The sequence below is a fragment of the Peromyscus eremicus genome, chromosome 8b (assembly GCF_949786415.1).
Source record: "Peromyscus eremicus chromosome 8b, PerEre_H2_v1, whole genome shotgun sequence".
Taxonomy (NCBI): Eukaryota; Metazoa; Chordata; class Mammalia; order Rodentia; family Cricetidae; genus Peromyscus; species Peromyscus eremicus.
In genome coordinates, this window is record NC_081424.1 from 36,590,268 (window position 1) to 36,609,567 (window position 19,300).

A 19,300-nucleotide genomic window follows, 5' to 3' on the forward strand; every position below is an offset into this window, starting at 1 on the left:
CCTTAATTTTTCTAGCAGCGTTCCCCCCCCCCCAAATGAATGATATGTAGGCAAATAAGAAAACAAAGAAAGCAAAGTGGTTTTAGGCTTTCAAGAGCATAAGGAAGATAAATATCTGGGGGCCTTAAGGTTTGGGTAACCCAAGTAAGGAAGTTTCTACATCTGAGTTGGGCAGCATGTATTCCAGTGCTGCTAAAAGTAATGTTGGCAAGAGGCGTCTTCACCACTGCTCCAGAAGTGAGCGCTGGTAACCTTTAAGTTACTTTTTGTGAGTAGTTTTTCCTCACAGTGTAGTTGGACATCGTTTATTCATGCATTTTTTTAAAAATTCAAACTCAGGCTCTTATTTATGCTGGGCAAACATTCTGCCACTGACCCACACTGGTAATTCTAAGATAAAAAGAAGAAATTAATTTTAAAAATGCAAATGAAGTCATGGATATTGGAGGAGAATCTACAACCACCACTTGACCAAACCAACATAATCCCCCAACAATAACCCAAATATTTGTCCTTATTCCCAGAGGTGAGTGCAGTCTTCAGACCTCATCAAGGCAATTCTCTTTACAACAGAGACCATTACAGAAAACCACAACCAATCACAGGACAGAGTTGTGGAGTCTGTGTCTCCAGTCCCAATGGATATGTATATGTGTGCCTGGTAAGAACACAAATATCTCCCCTCTTAGCAAATTAACTAAAGGTTACTATGGGGCTTGCTCTTGCATAATTTCATAACTTTTTTAGTTTTGCATTTTAAGTACTTTTTCATAAAAATTAATTTTCATATAATATTATCTTATCATGTTTTCCCTTTTCCCAATAGTCTCAAATTCTCCCCACCTCCCTACCCATCCAACTTTATACTCTCTCTCTCTTTAAGAGCAAAAAAGAAAAAGGAAAGAAAAAAAGAAAATCAAATTTTCATATAATATTATCTTATCATGTTTTCCCTTTTCCCAATAGTCTCAAATTCTCCCCACCTCCCTACCCATCCAACTTTATACTCTCTCTCTCTCTTTAAGAGCAAAAAAGAAAAAGGAAAGAAAAAAAGAAAATCAAAACAAACTATAAAAACCCAATAAGACAAAAAATACCAAAACAAAACAAAAAGTTATGTTTGATTTCATGGTTTTTGTACTTTGGATATACAAAACGCTCCAGTACCTAAGGCTCAGGGAACATTTCTAAAAAGAGGATGGGGAGACTACAGGAGTCAGAGGACCAGGGAGTATGCTGTGAGAACGTCTCCTGGTGATGTCAGCAACTACACCCATAAGGTCTCACCATCATGACTGCCTAGACGCGAGCTGAAGCAGGGAAAGTCTTCCCCAGGGAAGAGCACACCGACTGGTTATCCTGTCCCAAGTGGTCAGCCTTGAAAGAGTACATAGGAGTAACATTGTACAGACTGAGCAGGCTATAATCAGGAATATATATATATATATATATGGGTCTACATATAGGCATGTAACAATTAATGAAAAAAAGAGACCAGGAATTTGAAAAGGAGCAAACCTGAGTATATGAGAGGGTTTGGAAGATAGAAAGGGAAGAGAGAAGTGGTGTACTTATAAATAATCTCAAAGCGAAAAGAAAAAAAGATTTTAAAAAGTACAAAAACCATGAAATCAAAGATAACTTTTTGTTTTGTTTTGGTATTTTTTGTCTTATTGGGTTTTTATAGTTTGTTTTGATTTTCTTTTTTTCTATTTCTTTTTCTTTTTTTTTGCTCTTAAAGAGAGAGAGAGTATGAAGTTGGATGGGTAGGGAGGTGGGGAGAATTTAAGAATATTGGGAAAAGGGAAAACATGATAAGATATATTATATGAAAATTAATTTTTATGAAAAAGTACTTAAAATACAAAACTAAAAAAGTTATGAAATTATGCAAGAGTAAGTCCCAAGGGTCTGGAGTTTAGCATAGTAACCTTTAGTTAATTTGCTAAGAGGGGAGATATTTGTGTTCTTACCATGCACACATATACTCACAAAAATGAGAGGAAATTTGCAGAGGGGGTGCATGCATGCATTTATGGCATAGATTCTGGTGATATTTGCATGGATATACAATTGTCTCTAAACTCATCAAGGGCAGACAGATTTTCGTATGCTACCTTTTCTCCATAAAGTGCTTTTAAAACAACTATATTCGTGCGTGGCTAATGGTTTTAGTTGAGAGTGCCAAAACTGTTTAATAATGAGAAGAGCATTCTTCTCGAATAGGATGCCGAGGCAGCCACTATCCACATATCTATATAGAAAGCTGTGGAGCCCCTGCTTCATGCCATTAGACAAATGTTAACTCAAAATGAACCAGAGACCAAGACTAAAGAGGTAAAACTCTTAGAAGAAAACACAGGATTACATTTTTATCACCTTCGGCCAATGAATGAGTTCTTAACCACAAAAGCACAACAATGAATAGAAAGTTTGGATGATCTCAAAATTGTGTTTTAGAAAAGTTCAAGAAAGTAAAAACCAGCTTTACGTAGTAGGAGGAATATCTATAAATCTTATGATAGGGGATTTTCTGTAAATCTGTCCTTTGTTACAGGAACCAATTCCAATGAAGAGCTAGTAGGAAACTGAAGAAAAACTATAATCATTGCAATAAATAAACAAAATGCATTCATGTACTGGAGTAGGATTTGGGAGGAGAGTAGGAAAAAGGGAGGAAATGGTGAGGAGTGGTGACTGATACATGATAGACTGGATGACACTGTCTAATAAATGTATACCAATAAAAATAACGACTGAATAAATAAATAAGTAAAAGACATCATAAAACCACATAAGAGTTCTACACATGTACCCCTTGAGTGGCCCTCAAAGTGGGGGGTAAAAAGTCCAGGGAGACAGGGCTGAGAGAAAGATAAAAAAGAATTTGTTTTTGGAAATAAAAATGAATGAATATAAAGGAGTTGGCATATTCATATATGCTACAACATGGCAAAACTTATGTTCCAAGAAAGCAGTCATTCAGAAAGACCATGCGTTAGTCAATGTTGTTTATATGGAATATCTGTAGTGGGCAGATTTATAAAGGTCAAAAATAGATTCTTGTGTGGGTACCAAGGAGAGGGACACAGTGAGCAAATGTTAATGGGTGTGGGAAGGTGGTGATAAAAATGTCCTAAAGTGACAGTCTCGAGCTGATTCTACAAATGTGTGACTACATTTTCAAACATTGGATTGTATGCTTTTAATGATTAATTTATGGATTTAGCCTCCCTCAATGAGTGTTCTTTTAAGTCAAGAACAAATTCAACTTATGCAAATACAATTACTTCTCTTTAGAGAATTCTATATGCAGAAGTTCTTGGGACTTGTTGATTCTCTAGATATCCTGTTCCAATTGTGACAAACCTCTTCTTTACTGAACATTTCCTGGACATGCTCCAGGCAAGAATCCTTACATGAGTAACAGGCCCTCAGCTTTTAGTATGCCCCAGACCTTAGCACAACTGACTCCATGATAGAAGGACTCTTCAGGCCATAAAACTCAGCACATAGACAGCACCACCAGCCAAAACAAAAACAAAGAGATAATTCATCAAAATCCATAGTTCTTGGAAAGTCTCTAAATCTATTAACCTTGCTTTTTGGTTTCTGGACTTCGGCTTCTGGCTGTTTTTGTTAACTGAAGTATGTCAACCCAGGATATGGTTTTTGATGCTTTAAAGTTCCCTGTGAGAAAGGCTCAGTACTACACTGGGATCCTGAACACTCGCTGTAGTCACCGTTAGCTAAAAAAGATTTTCTATTGGCTTAAGCCAGAGTCTGAGTGGTCTTCTCTGGTGAAAGATCCCCACAATCCATGAACAAAGAGGGGTGGAAATTCTTACTGACAAATACAATTGTCTTCTGTTACCCATAAAGAATAAGTCCCCGTGCCCCCCACCATGGATGTCTGAAATTTCCATCCCCTCTGCCTTTCCCATACATGTACAGTACAGGTAGATACACTGCCCTCAAACAGGCACAATGGGGTGAACAGGACGGTATGAGACCTCATCACCACTACTCTCAAAAGCATGGGCTTTAAGACATGAATTATCGATCTCTGGAATTTCTTGCTTAATATTTTTTTGATTTCAGGTAAGATGAAACTATAGAAAATCACATCTGGACAAAAGGATTGCCACATAACTTAGCTAAGTGTTTTATCACTGTGAAGAGACACCATGACCAAGGCAACTCTTATACAGGAAACATTTAACTGGGGCTGGCTACAGTTTCAGAGGTTTGGTCCATTGTCAGCATGGTGGAAAGCATGGTTGCACACAGGTAAACATGATTCTGGAGGAGCTGAGAGTTCTACATGCAGATCAGCAGTCATCAGGAAGGAGAGAGACACTGGGCCTGGCTTGAGGTTCTGAAACCCCAAAGCCCACCCCTAGTGACACACTTCCTCCAACAAGGCCACACCTCCTAATCTCTGTCCAGTAGTGTCACTCCTTAATGACCAAGCATTCAAATATATGAGCCTATGGGGGCCATGCCTAGTCAAACCACCACCCCATAATACCATTTGATCCATAAAATCAGCAAACGAATTAATTATTTCAGAAAATCTTCCAAGTCTTAGTAGACATTAAGGACAGGGATTTGGGATAGTGAGAGCCTCATGGGAGGATCAGCAAGACTTGTAGAACACAGTAGTAATACCAGGTGTGTGTTTTTGATAGTGTTAGCTACTGTTCTCATATCTGTGAGAAAACACCTGACAGATGCCACTGAGAGAAGGAAGGACTTTTTAGGAACACAGTCCATCAGTGTGGAGAAGAAACGACAGAGGTGTCCCTTTCTCGGTCACACTCGCAGTCTGCAAGCAGAGAAAAAACCTCTGGAGCCATTTTCTGACTTCTCCCCCCCCCCCATTTTCATCCCAGCTTACAGGATGGTGTTGCCTAACAGTCACATGAGCCTTCTTCATGTTGAAATCCTAGAAACAGCCTCACAGACCTGGTGACCGGGTGTGTCACCTGGTGATTCCAAATCCAGTCCCATCGACAATGACAATTAACCGCCACAGTCAGGTCTTTATGGCAAATCCATTTGCCGGAAGTTGTTAGGAGTGGAAAGAATATTAAAAGGCAGAACCTCTGCCCTCAGGGAATTGAATCTCTGCCCTTGAGGAAGTGAGGTCCTTGGGAGAGAGACACATTTAAGATTTTATATCAAGTGCTGTGTAGAGAGTAGGAAGGGACGCAAGTAACAGAGAAGGAGATATCCGGGTTCAGCTGTCTTGGCTAGACCACGAGAGAGAAAAGACACAGAGCAATCTTTTCTGTGATGCTGTGCTTCTGTTTCTTCGAGAAAGAAACTGCTTCCCAGGCTGAGAATCTGAGTGTGAGAGGGAAATGCCTTTAGCTTGGTGTAATTTCCTCCTTTGGAAGTCTTGCTCAGAGGACGCCAGGCGTGGGGAACAAGCAGAGAGTCCTCAGCTTGGCCTTTTCTCGTCTCGTAACTCAGGTTTTACTTTAGGACAGTGGTTTGTGAGGTTTTTTCTTAATTACATCTCTGTCTCTGTCTCTGTCTCTGTCTCTCTGTCTCTGTCTCTGTCTGTCTGTCTGTCTCTCTCTCTCTCTCTCTCTCTCTCTCTCTCTCTCTCTCTCTCTCTGTGTATGTGTGTGTGTGTGTGTGTGTGTGTGTGTGTGTAATATCCACAAGAGTTGATCCTCCCCTTCCACCACATGGATCCCAGGATTGAATTTAGCTTGTCAGGCTTGGCAGCAAGTACCTTTACTTGCTGAGGCATCTTAGCAATCCTGTGAGAACTTTTTTTCCCCCACTTCACACAGAATTTTGTATTTCTTGTGGAAGGCTTTTATTTTAGGCATACACAAATGGAGATTCACTGTGGAATAAACCCAAGTACCTTCCCTCTGGTGTTAATGGTGATTGGCATTTTGCCTAGTCTCTACATTGCCCATTCCTCATCCTCCCCTTCTATTCTTTTTTTCCTGCAATATTTAAAAGCAAATCCCAGCCACATTACTATTTCACACCTTGTGTTTCAATGTGTCCCTGAGAAGGGACTGTAACCGTTTACCATTACCACACATGAAATGGTAACAATAATCCATCAGTATTCTTTAGTACCTAGCTCATATTCGAAGTTCCTTGATTGTTTAACAAATTTTTTTTTGTTTTTTTTTGTTTTTTGAGACAGGGTTTCTCTGTGTAGCTTTGCGCCTTTCCTGGATCTCGCTCTGTAGACGAGGCCGGCCTCGAACTCACAAAGATCCGCCTGGCTCTGCCTCCCAAATGCTGGGATTAAAGGCGTGCGCCACCACTGCCCGGCTAACAAATGTCTTTTTAAAAGGCGGGTTTTTCTCCAATTCAGGTATCCACATCATGCCCACATGCCCTCTTGCTCCCTCCTCCCCCCATCTATCTGCAGTAGCAAACTTCTTTTTTCCTTTCAGCTGATAAAAGAGAAATTCTGGATCTGATTACTCCTCCATGGTGTCGGTATCATCTGATGGGCTATCCTACCTCTGTCCTGCACATCGATTGGAAGCTTTTTATGTCCCGTTTTGACTGGTCCTGGAGTTGGTGTCTGGGTCCTGGTAACAGCCTGATTCCTTCTTTGAAAACAGCAGTTCTTGGGTTCGTAGCAGCTGAGCAAACACGGACTTTTACTTTAACGCATGGTGAATTTCCGAGACCCTATCACACTTGCACCTGATCATGTCAGTGTTTGCTGAGCATCTCGTCACTTACCCAACAGGGAAAAACACTGGCTTCTCTATAAAATGGCTAATTTCTTTCTTTTTTGTTTTTTTGTTTCTTGTTTTTTGAGACAGGGTTTCTCTGTGTAGTTTTGGTGCCTGTCCTGGATCTCACTCTGTAGACCAGGGTGGCCTCGAACTCACAGACATCCTCCTGGCTCTGCCTCCCGAATGCTGGGATCAAAGGCGTGCGCCACCACCACCACCACCGCTGCCACCACCACCACCACCCGGCCAAAATGGCTAACTCTAATTCTATCATTTCTTAGGTTTCGTAGTTTGTTTTACTGTATAAATAATAATTTGGGAAGATCTCTCCTTTATCAATTAGGGGTACTTGATTCTATTGATATGCTCATTCAAGAAAAAGAGGTTAAATACTGAGCATTGTCATACTGTTGGTGTCCAGGACAAGGAGCTGTGACTAATCTCTTCCTTTAATGATGATTAATAAAATAATTTTCTCTCTCCTTTTTTAAAAAAGCGTCTCTGGCCGGGCGGTGGTGGCGCACGCCTTTAATCCCAGCACTCGGGAGGCAGAGCCAGGCGGATCTCTGTGAGTTCGAGGCCAGCCTGGTCTCCAAAGCGAGTTCCAGGAAAGGCGCAAAGCTACACAGAGAAACCCTGTCTCGAAAAACCAAAAAAAAAAAAAAAAAAAAAAAAAAAAAAAAAAAAAAAAAAAAAAAAAAAAAGCGTCTCTGTGAGCATGGAGGTGTTTAAAGACAAGATTATGTGTTGCTGGAGAATTTCTCTCCAACTCCCGCCACCAAGTCCGGCCAGTCTCAGAGCCCACTTATAAAATAAACACACAGACTCTTACATTATTTAAACTGCTTGGCCATTAGCTCAGGCCTGTTATTGTCTAGCTCTTACTCTTATATTTAGCCCATTTCTATTAATCTTTACTTTGCCACGTGGCTTGTGGCTTACCGGTACTTTACATCTTCCTTGTCCTGATGGCGGCTGGCAGTGTCTCTCTCTCAGCCTTCCACCTCCCAGAATTCTTTTCCTTGTCCCGCCTATACTTCCTGCCTAGCCAATGGCCAATCAGTGATTTATTTACTGACCAATCAGCAACACACTTGACATACAGACCATCCCACAGCACTTCCCCTTTTTCTTTTCTTAAAAAGGAAGGTTTTAACTTTAACATAGTAAAATTACATATAACAAAACAATTATCAAGCAAGAATTACAGTTACAATATTAAAGAAGAGATCCTATCTATCTTATATTTGTAAGTTTAAGGTTTTATATCTAACTTATCTTTTATTATAACTAAGGAAAATTGTAAGTATCTAGTCTTTAACCACATCAAAGACCTCAGAAGGATATACTACTACCTGAGAAATGGAGAAGGATATAAGCAACTTTTAGGAGTCTTGTAGGGTAGACAGAGACAGCTGGCAGCTTGGACAGTCATTCAAAGTTCTCTTGTAAAGTTGGGGCATCTGTCTTCAGCCCACAGGCCTAGAGTCTCTTATTCACTTTTCTCTGTGTCCTGTAGAATGTCTGGCAGTTTTCTCTGCAAAGCAGGAACCTGAAGGACCATTTTGTCAAGCAAAGTTCAGTGGTCACCTTTGTATGGGTCCTGCATGTCCAGTTGATCAGGCAGTCCAGGCAAGAACAGTTTCTTGCCCAAATGGCTATTTTTGTCAAGGTGAAGATAAACTCCGTATGGAGTGTCTTCGATGCCCATCCTCCTCTCTGAAGTAAATCGGTGCTGTCAGGAGCAGACATGTCTCACTGTCCAAAAAGTCTAAATTTTTAAAACATTTTAAATGCCATATTCTGTAGGTCTTTGAAGTGTTTGAAGACTACCTATCTATCTGAAATATAACTATGTATACCTAGAAGACTTAACTAACATGGCTACAAATATGATTATCATAGATGACTAATTATTAATCTATTTTTTAATTATCCATTATAATTTTAAATGAGTTACATAAACATAATACCTCAAACAAGAATAGAAATATATATACAGTATAACAAAATTAAGTTTAAATTTGTATCAATAAACTAAAATCTATAGCAATGTAAAACATTTTAAACAAGTTGTTACTCTTTAAAAGTAGGTTCATTAATCTACTTTCATCCTATCATATCTAAACTACCCCCCTTTTTGTTTTAGAAAGAGATTGTATTTATAATCAACCTGATTTAAATAAAAATATTGTTTTTTCTCTGTCCCACACCAGAGGGCTCTTCTGATTTGGGACACAAGAATCTCTTAACCATTTTTTTTTTTTTTTGAGCAATATGTCTGGGTTTAGAGGGGGAGTGAGCCAATTCCATCTCTAAAGCCAGCTTGGTATATTTGGGAATTTGGGCGTAGCTTCTCTTACTACTTCCTGCTGGAGGGGAGCGCTGTATCTTCTGGAGACAGAAAGAAAATTTTAGGATCATGGAGTAGTCCGTGAGGCTGTATATCTGAGCCAGTTGACTTGAAACCATTCTGGATGTTGAATCATCTGGGCCATGGTGTCATTGGAGACCTTTCAGGGGGTCTTGGCTGGTCAAACCTGATGTATCTTAATCTGGAACAAATCCATAGTCTCTGGCTTTCTGTGGAAACAAAAGCAGAGACTCTTTTCCAAAGCAACATATCCTTATATCCAAATTTTGAAGTCAAGGTACCTTTAAAATATACATTTTGGCATAACTCAACAGCTTTTACAATCAAATGTTTTTCTGCAGTTACGAATATCAAAGAGAACATAATCCAGATTCTCTGTGTGGTAGTCATCTTTACGTGGCTTATTTTTTTATATTAGCTTGAGCCTATTTCTTTTCAAATGCTGCCTTCTAAGCCTGAAATGGCGCAGTGGCTGCTGGCTCCGCCCACTTCAGCTTCCCAACATGGCTGTGGTCCGCTTTCCGCCAGCTCTGGGAGCCGTAACTCTCAGAAATAGTGGGTCTACACTTTTACCAAAGTAGCGTGTAGCCCAGAAACCTCTTTTTTTGTTTTGTACTAGCAAAGGCTAAATCCACCACACAGCTTAATGTGCCACTTGCAGGGGCCACATTCCTGCCATATGGCGGCAGGTTGAGCATGCACGCCAGGAACCCGCCATAGTAGCTCAAACATGCAGGCTGCCGCTAGCTTAAAAGAGACAACTAGGAGCTGTTTTTAGCTCCGTTTTAGAATCTTTTTTCTCCGTTTTTAGGTGGAGACTCTTGCCACCACGTTGGACGCCATTTGTTGCTTGCATCCATCTACCATTTCTCAGGTACCATTATATTCCTTCTCAGGTCTTTGATGGGATTGAAGACTAGCAGTTATAGTTACAACTTAGTAGATAGAACATATTAAGTATTAGATTCAGGTTCTTTAGGGTAGGACACCTTTTGGAATGATCTTTGTAACATGCCATTTATCTATGCTCTATACTTCTCTGGATTTTAATATGTGTTTCTTGCTTGATATTGTTTGCATTGGAAGTAGTTCCATCTTATCTAGGTCATTATCCCTCATTATTCCTGGACAATATTTGATAACCATTCCTTTGTATATAGTCTTGTATTAGGTTAGAACTTTCTTATTTAGACAAAAAGGGGGAGATGTAGTGGGTAGCCATTCCAGCTTTGTTCTGGAAGTTCCAACCCCCATTGAGACTTCGGCAACTGTCACGCCTACAAGGCGGGGCCAAGGGAGGCGCCTGGGGACCCGAGATCCGGATCGGCGAACGCTCTCTTGGTTCCAGGACGCTGGATGGTGGAGGTGAACAGAGGAGAGCTCCAGAGAACACCGCTGGACTGTGATACACCTTCCCCAGACCCCGCGACCTACCTATCCCTTAATTTGTAAGTTACGCCATTAAATAAATCTCCTTTTAACTACGTGGAGTGGCCTAAATAATTTCACCAATATCTATGTATTTATTTTCATTTATGTATATGTGTGTGGATTTGTGGGAATGCATACCATATGTATGTATGTGCCCAAGGAGGCCTAAAGAGAGCATTGGATCACTCCTGGAACTGGGGTTACAGGTGCTTGTGAGCTGCCAGACATGGGTGCTGGGAATTGAACTTGGGTCTTCTGGGAATTCAGGAAGTGCCATTAACTGCAGAGCCATATCTCCATCCCCAGCATATGGGTTTTTATATATTCAATATATTTTATATGTTGTAGTCATTCCTTCCTAAGGTCCACTGTTACATCATCTGATTGTGAAGCATCCTTCCCGGGGATTTCTGTACTCTGTTGGTGTTTTCCTTGCTTCCTGGCAAAAGAGGTCACAGCTTTATGATTTGCCTTTGATCTGGAATCAGTCATCTCTGTAGGGAAACTTAGTTCTGTATATGGGAAATAATTTTTAGAGACATAATTAGGTAATATGAGCATTGCTGTTGTTAGACTCTTACTGTTTTAAACCTTACAGTTGATAGAGATAAGAAATTTATATAGATTAAATTATATATATAATTTTCATAGATCATAGTGACATTTTAAAAATTATTTTATGGGGGTTGGGGATTTAGCTCAGTAAGGCCCTGGGTTCGGTCCTCAGCTCTGGAAAAAAGAAAAACAACAACAACAACAACAACAACAACAAAACAAAAATTATTTTATTTTTAATTTATGTGTATGGATGCTTTGCCTGTGTGTATGGCTGTATATCACATGCATGCAATGCTCACAGAGATCAGAAGAGGGTGTTGGATTCCCTGGAACTGTAATTATAGACATTGTGAGCCACCAGGTGGGTGCTGGGAATAGAACCTGAGTCCTCTGGAAGAGCAGTCAGTGCTCTTAACCACTGAGCCATCTCTCCAGCACTCATAATAATATTTTCAAATAAAAATAACATTACAGGGTTTTTACTAACCTGAATTTTTCTTATTCTCTCTTTACTTGAAAAACTTCAGTATCTACAACATGTAATATTTTTGCTTTATCTCATTATATACACAAACTAGTTCAAACAGACTTTAGTAGATAAGGTAAGGTTGTACCCCATTTTGTCCTTAGAGTACGCCCATCAGGAACTTACAGTAATCATAATTTGAAGTTATCGGGTCTAATTTTTTTTTTTTATGATCATGTTACTCATTTGGTGGTTGATTTATGTCAGTTGACATTTAAGTGAATTTAAAGTTTTTAAATGTATAAAATTTATGACTTCAAGTCTTATGTAGAAATCTCAGAGAAATCTTGCTTCAAACATTATTCTTTCTACATGTCCTTTTGCATACCCCATAGAGAATCACTTTCAAGTACATTTATCTAACTTCTTTTGTGTTTCATTTGGAAAATGTAAAAACATTTGTATGAACACAAACACACACAATAAATTAATAAAAAACAAACAAACAAATAAATGTGATAAAATTAAAACAAGACACACAATAAAATCTAAGGCTAACACTTCCTTTCCCTGACTCAGTGGGCCTCCTGCACACACTCTGCCACTGAGTCAAACTTGCGACCCCATAACGATAACGTTTATTATGTGAACAACGAGGGACATATGAAGTGACCAACAACTGTATATCCTGCAACGTGCTGTATTTGTGCACGGTTTTTGTCCCTTAAACTGGATTCCCATTTGCCATAAGCTGTGACGGAGTACCTTGATTTCCTATATTTCCATAGTTTCGATGCTTTCCAGAGATGCATGAGGATGACGAATGGCTCTGTGGGTAAGGGCACTTTATGTCAAGTCTGGAACCCACACGTAGGAGACAGCCCGCTTCCGAAGTTGTCCTTCTGACCTCCCTACACGCACACACACACATGCACGTGCACCCCCCCCCCCCAAATTAACAATTGTGATTTTTAAAAATTCCTGCGTTGGTTTAGAGGCCATCTTTAGGCTCTTTGAGCTCTCACGCTTTTCTGAGAGGAAATGGAGACCTTTATCCTTGCAATGGCCACTGTCATCCACTAGATGGCAATGCAACATAGCAACCTGCTTTGGAGCCTTTAAGCCTCAGAAATCCGGCTTCAAACCAAAATAACAGAACTTTTAAAAAATCATTTTTGTTAAACATTAAATATAAAATAGTCTCTTTAAAAACGTTTAATAACTCTGTCCTGTTTAAAGGAATAGGAGCATAAATCTACAGGAATAATGTTTTGTATAGAAATCATCTTGCCATGGTCTAAATTTTAAAATTCTTCTAAAATCAGCAGTTGTATTTCAGATTCATTTCATGTCAGATGAACGAATAGTTACAAAAAGTTTTTTGAAATAAATCATTTGGTCACTAACACTTAAAGCCTCGGTCATAGATGAGAGATGAACAAAATTAGTTATTTGATCAGGATATTGCCAAAATACGATTACATTTATAATTAAAATATATTTGATATATAGCATCAAGCTATTCATTTAATAAGCTGCTTCTAGACAGATCTTTAAAAAAATTAATTGTGATGGACTAAGAATTATTCTACAAGTTAAAATGAAGATTATTTCTTGTCCTTGAAAGAGTGGTAACATAAATTGTTTTTCATCAAAAATTCGACTGTATAAAGGGAAAGGGATGTGGTGTTACAAGGTTGTCATTTTTTTAATTTCACCTTTTGCTTGCATATGTAAATAAGATACTTAATGTGCTTGAATTAATGTGTTCAAGCCAACACATCCAAGGTGTACAGAGTTTTCTAACCAGGAACAGTGAAAACTAGAAAAGATGCCTTGGGAGGGATGATGCCAGCCTCTCCTTAGTGATGATGAGCTTCCATAATGAGAGGTGAAATAAATAAACTGCTGACCACATTTCCAATCAAAGATGTCGGATTAACTGTCAGAGCTACGTGAGTTTATACCGTAATCTGAACTGCCAACTGCAGATAAGAAAGTCTTTAATTCAAAATTATGTGTTTCCAGTTAAGGTCAGGACAGGAACTTGACCACAGGTGTGACTAGTGTTTATCTGCTTCAGCAAATCTTAAAACTGAATTGTACATGCCTTTCTGTGGACAACCGTTTTAAAATCAGTTATTGAATGGACTGAATGACGTGCTCTGTAGTAGAATACTATGGCTTTTGTATCTTTAGGACATAGACCTCTTAAACCTAGCAACCGTGTGATAGAAAAAGGCATCTTTTCTGATAGAAGTCCCTCCTGGGAATTCTGCACCATTTTCTTGCAATGTACTTGGATAGGCTTTCCAAGAAGTCACTGAGAGATGCCAAGGTCTAGGCTTTTTCTTAACTGCATGTGGTCCCTATGTCATCTTATTATATGTTTATCTTTGACTGCACTTTGAAAAGTGAAAGAATGTGATATCGACTTCCAGCCCCCATACAGAGGAGAGACGCATTGGCTGGAGTGATTTTCTTCTGCGGTGACTTCCTCTTCCCTGTTATTTGGAAGGCTTTTCGGTAGTGTGGATATTTCAGGCCAGAAGGGACGTTCCAGGCGAACACGGGAGAGTGTGCTGGGAACTGCTTCACAGAGAAGTCCCTGAAGGTAGTAAAATGAGACCTGCAGGGGAAAAAAAAAGGAATGGTACCAGTTCTATGGAAGACGATAGTTTTAGTTTCTATTCGTACTCTACTTTTGTAAGCAGTCTGAGTTATCACAAGATGAAATGTGAACAGGAGAAAGGAGGTCTGTGGACTGTAAGGAAGGCATCCTCATGTAAGGTATTAAGCTTTAGGGACAAGCCTGAATAGTAATAGGCCATTCAGACGGCACCTCAGCTACCAAATGACTTCATAACAGAAAATTAAGGTGGACACTATTTAAACCGGAATGATGTAGCTGTGTACTGTGATAATGCATGTGCTCATATGTATATAGAATAGTAACATACCTATGGCTGTGTCTAATCTATCTAGCTATGTCTACCCCTACTTCAATAATGTCAAAATTGCCACACCTTTAAAAGCTGAAAGAGCTTTATAATTATGAAGGGAACACATTTTTGTAGTAAAATAGCTGGAAAATATATAAAAGAGGATAAAAATTACACTATGTAATTGAAACCGACCAGTGTATTCATTTACATATTTTAATTGTTATACAAGCATAAGTTTTAGCCTCGAATTCTCATTTAGTGTTGTATCATGACAAACTTCCAGGTTGTTAAAGGTGTTTTAGAAGCATTTTGATAAGGATTGTGTAATATTCTATTACATGAATCAAGCTTTAAACCAGTTAATTATATACCACCCGTTGAACATGCTGCTTATGCTGACGTTTTACCACTATAAATGGCATTGCAATGAACTTTTTGCAGAAGCATCCATGAGCCTATATTGAATTATTTCTTTAGAAGCAGAATAGGGGCTGGAGAGGTGGCTCAGCCGTTAAAAGATGAATCACACTTCTCTTGCAGAAGACCTGAGTTCCGTTTCCTGCACCCATGTTGCACGGCTGCCTGTAACTCCAGCTCCAGGGGATCTGACACCCTCTTCTGGCCTCGGTGGGTACTGCAGTCATGTGAGCAAATTCACACACAAGACATACACATGTACACATACTTAAAAAATAAAGATCTTGCCGGGTAGTGGTGGTGCACACCTTTAATCCCAGCACTTGGGAGGCAGAAGCAGGCGGATCTCTGTGAGTTCGAGGCCAGCCTGGGCTACAGAGTGAGTTCCAGGAAAGGCACAAAGCTACACAGAGAAACCCTGTCTCGAAAACAAACAAACAACAACAACAAAAATCTTTAGAAGCAGAATTAATAGTTAGTGACCAGGAATGTTTTTCAAAATATGTCAATATGATTTCCTAAAATACAAACTTATGTTCTTGTAAATAATAGATGCATGCTGTTTTGGTGAGCATTGACACTGAAAATGTATTTTGTCAATTGTATAGGTTACTAAGCCAAATATTGTAATGTTGCATTTTGTCTACTAGTGAGTGTGGTAATTTAAATTCTTTTTGCTGTAGGTGGCATTTTCCTATCAGAATTCTTCAGTCTTTCTTCATTAGTATGTGTTGTTTGAGAGTGCTTATCATCTAAAAGAAAGCTGCCTCTTGCTAACACTCTTTCCATCCATTGCATGTGAGCTTGTTTACAGTTTCGTGCTTAGCTTTCTAACATGCAGAAAACTTAACTTTATTATGTTATCTTTTCCTTTATATATCTCTTGACTGCCTTTATGTAAAAATAATCCTTCTTAACTTTGTGCCAGTTACAAAATTTTTATTTAGCATTTTAGAATTTTACTGTTGTTATTAAATTCCTTATGAAGTCTACCAGTATGACATAAATTGAAGCCTTACAAATATTAATATTTTTTATTAAATTAGGAATATTTCAATTTCTTTTACTCTATCAATCTATCTCAATTCTGGTGTCAATACCACACCAATGGTACTACAGCACTCTTGAGCATACCATCCTTCTTGTTTTGGCTCAAGTATTCCTGGACCATCCTCATCCATTCCATCACAGGTAACATGTCATTACTATGTTATTTTTATTTGATTTTTATTAATATATGAGTTAATCCAGGATGACCTATAAATAGTGCTATGTTTTTCTACCCAGAAATATAAAATGTTTCTAATTTTTCAATGTATTTTTTATTATTTCTGTGGAGAAGTATAGATTTCTAGAAGAAGAGGCCATTTTTAGTTTATAATTATTTTTAGGTATTTGTAGGTCATCATGCAAGCTCCTGATTTATGCGTAGTTTTTTTGCTCCATTTACTTGTTAAACCATAAAGTTTCTTACTTCATGTGCTTGACGTGGGCCTGTAATCACGTTCTATGCAAATAATAAAAGTTGCTTATTTAGAATACTAAGGCCTATTGAAGGTAGGTTTTTATAATACCATTCAAATATAATTTAAACTTCTTTCTAAACATATCTAACTTTTTCCTTATGAATGTATAATTTAGAGGTAAATCTGAGAAAATAAAATGATCTTATTTTTATAAATAATTTAATTTCACTATCATTTAAAAAAGAGGAAATCTGTAATTTTTTGAGTAAAATGTAGTTACATGTATTTTTGGTGTCAAGATAGGTAAAATGTGATATCTAAGAAAATAGTATTGAAATTATTCATAAAGTGTGTTTTATGAGTGGTTCAGATGGAAGCATAACCATGCAGAGTAAAACCTAATTCTGTATTGAGTTAATCAGATCTTTGTTAGAGAGATCATTTTTTTTTCCCTCTTTAGTTTTTTTTTTTTTTTTAATTTTTATTTTGCAATACAATTCAGTTCTACATATCAGCCACGGATTCCCTTGTTCTCCCCCCTCCCGCCCCCCTCACCTTCCCCCCAGCCCGCCCCCCATTCCCATCTCCTCCAGGGCAAAGCCTTCCCCACAGACTGAGATCAACCTGGTGGACTCAGTCCAGGTAGGTCCAGTCCCCTCCTCCCAGGCCGAGCCAAGGGACCCTGCATAGGCCCCAGGTTTCAAACAGCCGACTCATGCAATGAGCACAGGACCCAGTGCCACTGCCTGGATGCCTCCCAAACAGATCAGGCCAATCAACTGTCTCACCCACTCAGAGGGCCTGATCCAGTAGATCATTTTTTTAAGAAACAGTTTTTTCAAGCTGGGCATGGTGGCACACACTTTTAATCCTAGCACTGGGGAGGGGTGGGGCAGAGGCAGGTGGATCTCTGTGAGTTTGATGTCAACCTGGTCTACAGAGCTGGTTCTAGGACAGCCAGGGTTACACAGAGAAACCCTGCCTAAAAAAAAAAAAAAAAAAAAAAAAAGCACAACAAAACAAAACAAAAAAAAGAAAATCTTTGGCAACATAGCCTACATACAAGACTTGAGCAAAAAGGTTCTTGGGGTGTCAACATGAACTTAACCTCACCTCATATCTAGACATTTTGAGCTAAAATAATCCAAGAAAAAATACTACGTGAGAATAAGACAAGTCACCCTGGCCTGCCTTATAGTGCATTGTATTTGTTTAGCAGCTTTAAACCACTGCTGATACATTTACCATCAGAAGAGACGACGCTTCAAGTCAACTTGATAATAGACATACTTTGAATAGTAGTTTGGACAGCTTACTAGATGCACTGAAATCTTCCTTTACGTATGTATATTTTCAGAATGGCAAGGATTTGAAGAGTTATGCAAAGATGATAGAGTATTCAGTGGTATATTTAATTAATATTTTCTATGGGCAGATTATTAGAGTTCATGGAGATTAGATTTGCTAAGCAATTAAAAATTCTGGTTGGACACAGCTTTAGACAGACTAATAAACATATCTCAAGGAACATGTGCAGAAAGTAATTTTATATCATTTTTGGACCAACTATGTGAGAAAGAGTCTATAACAAAAAGGTAAAAGAAAAAAAAAAAGAAGAAAAAACAAGATTTTCCTGGTTTGGTTATCCTAGAACGCACCACATGGCTGGATCCATGAATGTAATTTCAGAGTTAAGATTTCTGCTTCAGCAATGTGGAAGAGCTTAATATTAATCTTTCTCATTTCTTCATAGACTTTTGTGCCCAAAAATGTTTTTATATGCATTGTATTTTTGTAAATGGTGTTGCTAAAGTATATTGGTATTTACTTAAGAAACATTTCAATCTTTTGGTCATTTTCTGATTACTGAAATCGCTGATAATTCAGTAATTTTTAAAATTGAAATGCTAATATCTTCTAAATAAAACAGAGCTGTGAGCTTTGGTGTGGGAAGACACTGAGACAGTTAATTTGAGTTTCATTTGGAGACACTTCCTAAATGTTTAGCTCTAATAGATAAAAACCATGTTGGTGTTATAGTTCATGTTAAATAGTTTCAGCAATTATTAGTGGCATATGATAGTTAATTTAGCCCATTCTTTTATTTTACATATAACATGGCACATATATCAATAGCAATATGTTGTGAGAAGTAGTAGACTAAATACATTTTAAAATATAAATAGAGAAAAACAATATAGTTTAATTATGAAAGTAATTGTTATTCGTGGGAAGAGAGAACCACACACAAAACTCTAATTGTACTTAAATTCGGTATTTCACTGATTTAAGTGCATCTGGATGTTTAAGATTCATTTTCAAGAGATTTAAATTACTAGAAGAGTATTCACAGCTAGTTATACACATAGGAAGTTTTGATAAATAGAAAAACAAAAGTATATTAGTTTTAACCAAAATTTCTTCTTTTAAGCTGTGGCTCAAGAATTCCAAAATAGCTGCCTGTGAAAATTTTTTTAAAAATTCATTTTTGTACACTTCATTTAAATTAATCTTACCAGATTTACTTGCTTGTCTTTTATTAAATTTGTGTTTGTCTTGGTTTTCAGAATCAGTTCTTATTCCAAACGGCTATAGAAATTCAGCCAATGGGCCCTGCCAACTAATTTACAGCAATATAAACTTGTAATAAACTAAATTTAAAAAGAGCATCAAGTGCAGGACATTGATGGAGAAAGTTCAGTCCTTTAGAAGGCGAAGTTCCTGGGCTGAGATACTTTGGACCAGTCTCTTGATTTGTGTGGGCCTCTGTCCACGTGTATTCATGACTTCATAGTATTGGTGCATTTTGACCTCGTAACAAAATCCTGTTAAACATTATTTTGTCCTCTAAGGATTTTAAAAGAAACCTCCAACTTAGAAGCGTGACTTTTCCCCAAGGGTAACACTTTTATTCT